Here is a 9,002-nt window from a genome sequence, read left to right on the forward strand (position 1 = left end):
ACAAGTAGTTTCATATTTATTAAAATTTTTATACTCAGGTCTAAGAATAAAAACAAATTTTAGAATTTATTGAAATAATGTTTTGCTTTTCAAGTTTAATAGCAAATAAAATAAATTAACTATTACAACGTTTCAACAAATGTATAAAATATGAACTTTTCTTGCATAATATATATATATTCATTATTCATATGTCATAACGTATACAATATATTATATTAGAAAATTTATGTGAACCCATGCCACCCCTCTCTCCCTAACATGAACTTATTCATTAATAGGTCCCATTTTCTTTTAGGGCGAAATAAATAAAATAACATCCTTGACTCCACCCGCGTACGTTTAGGTGTTAAGAAAGTACATCTGAAGGGTATTTCCGTTAATCTTCATAGTCATTCCTACTTTATAAGTTATAATCTAAAACTAATATTGACCGTGAAAATTAATAAAATACATTTTTGTTAATTATGATTGGTATGCAATTATGTAATGATAAAATAAATATTTTATTTCTGTTTACATCACACACGAATGATTGTTACATTTTTGCGTTATTACATAACAATATGGTTCGGTTGGTCCCCAAACAATATTTAGCGGAATCGTCGTTTCAAAAAAATACATTTTGGCAGTAAAAAGTAAATCGAAACATTTTCTTTTTTGATTGAATGGAGTTGCCGTTCGTAATCTGGGAATCTGTTTTTGGTCGGAAATGGATCATACTCGAGTTTTCAGGGGTCATTTATCCAATATTATATAATTTTTTTTTCATAAAATAAGTACCTAATTTTGTTTTAAATTATTTTAACACTTTCGGTTTTATTTATCACGGTAAACGTCATATCTAACCTTGTGAGAATTAACCTTAAAATCACGGATTGCACTATCTCGGTATCAAGTTGTCATATCTAGTAATATAAGATAATAATGGTACAAGACACGATAATAATTATTGATAACCAAGAGGCACAAACGCCAATAGTTAAATGTAATAATCATCGAATATTGGAGTTACATAAACTATAGGTACATCGATGATAATAATGTATGCATTTTATAATAAAAATATTATATTTTTAAATACGTTTATACTTTATAACTTTCAGTTATATTTTATGAATCTACCAGAATTTGTTATTTTTTGAACTCTTATCGCATACATTTAAATAGTACAAGATTCGATAAAGACAAATAATATATTATATTAATATGTACCTATATTAATAATTATCATGTATTTTAAATGTACCTACTTTGAATGCGGTGGTCATATTTGTATATACCAGCTGGTATCTAGATACCTACTCAATAAGTTTTTACTGTGGAAATGTAGTTACTATCATATCGGCCACGATCCTAACGAGGTTTTCCTCCGAGCCACGTTATCTTGAAGTCAGGCTCCGATTACTATAACGCCAATCTGTTTTATCCTTCAATTATTTTTTATAAATTACAATAGGTATTATTTGTTACCTTTAACAGACTAATCGTAGTATACCAACTTGTTATACTTTCAGAAGACTGCACTATACTGTACTGTTGATCATCAGCATATATTTCGCTCCGCCTGAAGTTTTATTACCGTTGATTACACATTCCAATTTTCCATAACAATATAGCTGACTATAGTAATTATTATTTATTAAGAAAACAGTTACAAAAAGAACTGCAAAGTGTATAACCCGGTTTACGGTTCGTTGAAGAGAACATTATGTTTTGTAACGATTATAAGGAAATTATAATCAATGTTCAATGTTGATATTCAGCGTTGACGCCATAGACTAATATTATTGCTCCATGGTTATGGCACAAATAATGTGTTTTTTTTGCATTTCTTAGATGATATTATGATATTTTCACTCTCGCAGTTTTTTATTCATGTAAATATGTGTTTCATTTTATTATAAACCTTCGCTTTTTCATTCATTGTACATCGTTAATTACTGCGGGAACACACCGCGGGTAATAGTATCAGTGGAGGTACTTTAACCGTAGATTTTAGTAAATTACAATTACAGCAGACGTAGGTATTTATTAATTATTATTATCTATTATTAATTATTATAGATATAGAACTTTAAAGTTTAAATCATATTGTAATAATACAATATTATTATTATTGACTGTTGTTCATTAATAATATTGTACACATCGTATGCATAATATTTTGTTGCATGTTATCAAATTTGCTGATTATAGAACACTAAAGCTGCGTTAAATTTCATAAATAACTTTAAAGTTTTAAACGAATATAAAATATTATAACGAAACTGTGATTATAATTTACAACGCAGCTAACCACGCAATTTTTTTAATAATTTACCTTTGCGGTCTGCAAAAAACTTATCATTCCATCACATATTGTAATAATATATTATACCCGAATTATTATTCGAACGGATCGAATGGGGAAAACAACGTCGTTTTCTGTGGTGTGCAAATTGTATAGAGTACGCCTCAAAAAGTGTATTGTTTCCTATCTGTTACCAAAAAGCGAGGACACAATACTCGTCGAATACGAGCCTCGTACAAATTACTGCGATAAATCACTATCCTGCAAATGAAACCAACAATTTCGCTTCGGAGTTTTGATCTTCGCGTGGGTATACGATTTTTACCGCAAGCTCGTTACGACTCAAAATCTATATATGTTCATCAAATACTTCAAATAGTTTGAAACCATACCGATGCGGTTATCGACAAGCAATACGTCAAGAAGATTGGGAAGGAGGTATTTTTTGGACGTTCTGGACCTAAAATATGGACGAAAATCGGCCCATTTGGGATAAAGTAAATTTGATTTAAGCTTTAAGCCAAAATACCTGGCCTCTTTTATTTTTTTCACAGTTATTATAGAAATAGTTTTTTGTTGATTTAATTTTAAAACGATGCAAACGTCCTAGGTTTTTAAAGTCCTAAAAAAAGAAAACATTTTTAATCGACCCTCACGAGTCACGATGACTATAGGAAAATAAAACCCCATAAACTCAAATGAGGTGTCAAAATCAGTTAATTTTAACCGGCTGATTATACGGCTCAAAACTATCGTGCAATGTTCGAAAAAAAAAATATTTTTTAGCATCTCGAAAACCATGCGGCGAATTTTGACGTTTCGACGTTATATAATAAATATGTATTACGCACGTCGATAAGTTAGTCTGTGATCGTTGATCTCCTACGTCATACTTCGATTCGAGTGACCGATTAAAAAAATAATAAACATTGAATTCCAATAATCGCATTTCGTTGTGAGGATAGTATTTATTAATTATGACCTTTTAGCAAATGCGCATTTGTTACATGAACACACGTACACGACCAGGTCGTGGCGCCTGTTGGCCCAGCGAGAACACTTTATATTGTAATAATACTGTGGTAGGTTATACTGTTAGTGCGACTGTAGTTACGTGTTGTTTGACGTAGATACTTAAATATATATTACCCATTACGATGCTTAATATACATAATATTATATAATGTCAATGGATCATACTTTCGCGTTATCTCGGAGACTCGAGGGAGGGGAAATAAGATAAAAATGTAATCGTCATCGTCTTCGGCTTAATAATAATGATATTAGCAATATATTGTATTACTTAGACTAGGACACTATTATATTGGCATTATATGGAAAATATGCGCATTTGATTCTGTTCAAATAATATAATTTTGGTACAATATAAATGTAATATAATATACCTGCAATAAAATCGTGGGGTTTTATTTATTACATCAGAACTACCCGCTTTGGAAAAATGTTTATATCGATTCCGCCGGAAATGTTCAAATTATTGAATTAATTTTTCGCTATTTTTATCATTATAATTTTTGATTTTTTTTATTATTTTGTTTTGTATGTTTAAAAAACCTAAGACTCGGTAGAATCAATAGGTACTTAATATAAAAAGTAGGTGGCAAAATCAATATACGCCCAAAATCATCGATAACCTCCAAATTATTAGGTAAAAGTGAAGCGTCTTATAAAACACATCGAGTGAGAAAACCAAAGTCACTTTTTACGTAAGCTAAATTGTGGTTTATATGATTTATACAAATTTTATATTTCTCATACTATTAATTAATTTATACAATATTCTTTATTTATCATCCAATTGTTGTTTCATTAATTATATTTTATGCACTATGTTTCATAGTTTTGACCACCTGACAAAAAAAAAAAAAAATTAAATTAAATATAATAATGTTTGTTAGCATTACATTAAAATAAATCCATAACAAATTTATTTGATTTAAATATTTTTTTGGATAAAGATAAAATCACTGGCTTATAAATTATCAGTGTAATATTACGTAGCATAATGGCATCTGGCCTTTACATTATTATCGCTTAATGCTTATATTATTTCAAAAATGCCTCGAAATGTAATATTAAAGGTAAAATTAGCTATTATATATAACTTAGATATTATACTATAGTATCCAAAAAATACGAAAAACAAAAAATTTGTCATTTGGTTCATATTGGTGACGCAATTGTGGACAAACCAAATTTGTAACATTGCGAAAGAAACGTATTATTGCATATACATGTTTTCCCTAGATATTATCGATACTCGTCAGTTTCTCGAATACACAAATCAATTGTGTTACTTTAATATAACTACTTAATAGTGCAGTAAAAAGATGTTGCGATCTTACGAACTTTAATTTCCATAATGACCCTTAACAAACTTTAAATTTTTTGTCGAATGGTCCGAACTTTTAAAATATAAAGAATTACGTAACTTTATGTTTTCTTTTCTTTCATATAACTACATTAGGTTACTAGGTAAATCAATTATAATAAAGTTATAGTTTGACATATATTATATTATTAACTATGGATTTGAGGATAATACCATAATTTATGTCTTACAATATTCATTTTAGTTTTCAGTTAATTTTTTGGACTGCACAATCGTGACCAATATTAGTAACTGTATTGAGTGCTCTACAGTCTATTGCATAATATAATAGAAGATACGTTTTGAAAAATCTTAACCGCACGCGTTATCATTATTATTTGATTTAAAATTTTAAGTGTGCTATACATCATAAATCATAATGTGTACACTTTACACACACATAATATGATTTAACGTTGTTATAATGTATCGAATGTCCTTGGGACGGGCGCGCTTATGGTTATTATAGTTTCATTAAGCTAAAAAACTGATAATAATGTTCTCGTTGGAATTAATTTTATTCAACTCCGCTGCGCATAAAATAATAAAAAAAAAATTGTTGTTGAAAAAGTTTTGATAATCGAAACCGAATAATAATTGTATTCGACATTTTACTTGACTATACTATCTATGAACGCTGTTAATTTTTTTTTTTACATTTACCCGTCTAACGATATCGAAAATGTTTGATAGGTTCATATTCATATTATACAATATAATATAGGTGCCTAATATTTTAATGGGTTGTGCAGTGCGTAATAGGTAGCCAGTATTCAGTTTCGATTTCAATGAACTGCGATAACTTAGAAAATTCATCTAATCATAAAATAAATGTACCTAAATTTTAACGTTTTTCAATTGACCTAGAAAATCTGTTTTTTTTTTTTACTATCAAATCATTTCCGGTCGAATATAGTTCGAAACCAATTTGTGCGTAAGGGTCATATTATAATAAATTATGTGTAATAAAGTGATAAAAAAAAAACCACTTAAAATGATGAGTAAACGCTTATTATCTCAAAAAAATATAGTTTATTTTTTACAATATAATATATTGTTAATTTTTTTTTTTATCTTAACCCCGGCAACTATGGTTATTAGCTGTTTATTTATAGGGAGGCAGGGTGGTTGGTTGAAACACGTTTGTATGTGTGACAAGGATTTGTTGCTAAAATGTCCGTGTGGTCACCCATCCGGGCGCCACATATTGTTAATTTCATACATCGAAAAAGTATATTTTTCTAGTATTCTGTATTTCGATGTGTGAAAATCTATTTTTTTAACGAGTGCTTAAGGTTAATTACCTAGTTAGAAGTATTTGAAGTTTAGACGAGTGGAGTAGTGGATCAACATTTTAGGGGGTACCCCTGAGTACCTCTCCTCTGCTGCCTGCAATCTAAAGTTTAAACACGTCCAATAACTAATAAATTATTCATTCGTAATGCGAACGTAAAATCGTAATACGTTGTCGCACAAAAAATTAAAATACTTTAAAAAAAATGTAGTTTGAAAATAACCAAATGTTCTCCAGTAAATGATTCGCCCTGCGTATAAAGCCACAATAATATCTAATGATATAATAATATTAGGTATACAATGTGTGTGTGTCATACCGGTCATAATATAGCGGCAGCTGACGACACGTCGTGTCTGGCAAACACAACATCTGACGAAAAGGCCGATTTGTGAACTTCGCTCTTCGGACGATATTATAAATTATAATATCATATCGATATTCAGTAATATTCTCAGCTCAATATCATCGTTCCCGTCACTAGACCATCTGGAAAGCGAAAAACCGACGTGGTACAAAATGAACAAGACGTATGACCGTCGTCTCCGGTGCACCTCGTGTGTATAATATTAGAAGATGTAAGGGGAAGTCACTTCCGCATGTGTTGTCTCCGTCTTACGCACGTACGACATAGACGAAACGCGTTTACGCCGTCTGAATAGAACTCGCTCAGTTTTGGTGTTAGAATAAAAACCCTTATTTAGAGACGACAATATTCTGGAAGACGAGACGTTGAGTTATTTAAAAAAAATCAAAACATTGAAAAGTTAAAGGTATTTCAAAAATGTTGAAATTTTTCCTATTTCTAAACAATAAAACGAACGTTATATTGGGTATAATGGGAAAAACGCAACGACTTGCCCTCAGAAATATTGTCACAATTCAATATTTCACAATAGGTAATTTTACTCTAGAACCAAAATTTGAGGATCTTTACTCAGACTGCGTACACGCCTTTTGTCCATATCGTACGTGTGTAAGACGGAGACAACACATGTGGGTGTGACGTCTTCTTAATCTCCGTCGGTCGTATATATTATAATATATAGACTACAATAAATTAGGTACACATCGTTTCATATAATAAACGAAATCCTGAGCCCATTCCTTTCGGGCGTGACACAATATTACCGTTTTTTATGTACAGCTATAATGATATTATACTATATACCTATGTATAGTGCTCTACCGTACAATATACCATAAAATGCGCTTATATAACGCCGAGTTAATCTGCAACGACGGCGAAGTTTAATACACACGACCACTAAATACGGACAAAGTCGACGTTTAATAAAGCTTTCGGTGCGCACGTTCGGCCGCGAACTAAACTGTACGACAAACTCTAATAATATGTTATTAGCTATTATGTGTACCACGTCGGTTGATTCTGACGCCCAAAACGCTTTTAATCGTTTATTCGCCATTTCACGGATGACGCGACACGTTCAAATTTAGACAGCTATATATTATATATATATATATATATATATATATATATATATAACATAGGACTCTGGCTCAGTGATTCTCATCCTTTTACACTTCCCGCCGCCAACTACAGTCAGACATCACACCTCCCCGTTCAATTTTGAACTTAGAAAACATTGCATACTTTGAGAAGTGACAAAATCGACTTCGAACAATGTTTTCCTAGTGGCGAAGTCCATCAGTATTAGTTTTGTTTCTCAACGGGTGAGTCGATAAAACTTAAAGTGTTTAAACTGTCGAGTTTGAATTAATATACTATCTATTTGTGATAATTTGATTTTCGTTGAATGCTATTCTCGTAATTTCCTCAATTCCTCGCCACTATGTATTATGTTTATGTTCCTCCCGTGCGTATCTAAATTCTAAATAATACTCATCGGGGTGGAAAATTCCTCCCTACGTCTGGGAACCACTGAGCAGTGTTGGGAAAAGATAACCAAAAAATCATTTGGATAAGATAACAGATAATTCATTCAAAATTTATCTATATAAGATAAAATATAACATCATTATTTTCTTTTTATCTAGATAAAGATAAAAATACATATACATTTATCTAGATAAAAAAAATAGATAATTTGTTTTTAAACTATATTACTAATAATGTAATTTATTAGTAATTAGTAATTACTAATTAGGTAATATTTATTAATTAATAAATCTCTAATGTTATTTTTCAACTAAAATAATATACAATTTTAATTTTTAATACAACTTGAATAAAAATAAAATAACAAAAAAAAACTGACAATATTTCAGTAAATATTTCTTTTTTTAACTATAATAATATTGGTATTTGGAATCACTACTCGATTCTCGTAAATTATTGGCTATTTAAAAATATTTCTATTATTGTGTTATTTATCTAGATAAATTACCACAGATAACCATTACATTTATTTAGATGAGATAATAAGATGATTTAACTATTTTTATCTAGATAAGATAATTAAAGAAATGATTTTATCTAGATAATTCCCAACACTGCCACTGAGTCTAACTGCTCAGATTTTGCTCTTATATTTTTGAATTTTTTCTATTCCTGACTGTCACTACACTCGTCTATTTTATCTCAAACCACATATTACATACCTTAATTAACCAGGACTAGGGACTTATAGGAATCACCGTGTATCCTAACAATGGTTTAAATTATATCTTTGTTATTTAAATATAACTAATCGATTCAGCTATTTGTTTCTAATTACTAGCAGTTCATAGGGATTTTTTTGCTTATATTTTGCATATTAAACCTATAATTCCTGTGAAAATTTTGTTAAATTTGCATTTTAAGTGTATAAAGTGTAAATTAGTATTTAATTGTCTAAAAAAACAAAGATTTAAAAAATGAAAGTTTTAAAAATAAATTATATGAAAGACTGAAAGCTTAGAAGGTAAAACAGTTGAATGGAAAGAGTTCTTAAAGACTCACAAATGAATTACTTACTCACTAAGTACTATAAATTCGCTCCAATCACACCTATCAATGTAAAGCGATCATTTTCAGGTATAAACGTTTATTGGCAAACAAT

At 29.8% G+C, this 9,002-nt stretch overlaps 1 protein-coding gene across 4 annotated transcripts in view; it reads right to left on the bottom strand.

The window, feature by feature from the left end:
* The window catches only part of LOC100574058, a 31,808-nt gene extending 23,880 nt beyond the window's left edge, over positions 1-7,928 (bottom strand). The window contains exons 1-2 of one of the 4 annotated variants that reach the window (XR_003838945.1): positions 7,151-7,928; positions 6,299-6,468 (exon numbers count right to left, since the gene is read on the bottom strand). The gene's annotated coding sequence lies outside the window, so the exon portion shown is untranslated. Of the gene's footprint in view, positions 1-1,305; positions 1,325-1,473; positions 1,570-6,298; positions 6,469-7,150 lie in introns of those variants that run through there. The other 3 variants (XM_016801739.2, XM_029486723.1, XM_016801740.2) reach the window with 3 other exon arrangements.
* Between the last annotated feature and the right edge of the window lie 1,074 nt (positions 7,929-9,002).

Source organism: Acyrthosiphon pisum, chromosome A1 (assembly GCF_005508785.2).
Source record: "Acyrthosiphon pisum isolate AL4f chromosome A1, pea_aphid_22Mar2018_4r6ur, whole genome shotgun sequence".
NCBI classification, from domain to species: domain Eukaryota; kingdom Metazoa; phylum Arthropoda; class Insecta; order Hemiptera; family Aphididae; genus Acyrthosiphon; species Acyrthosiphon pisum.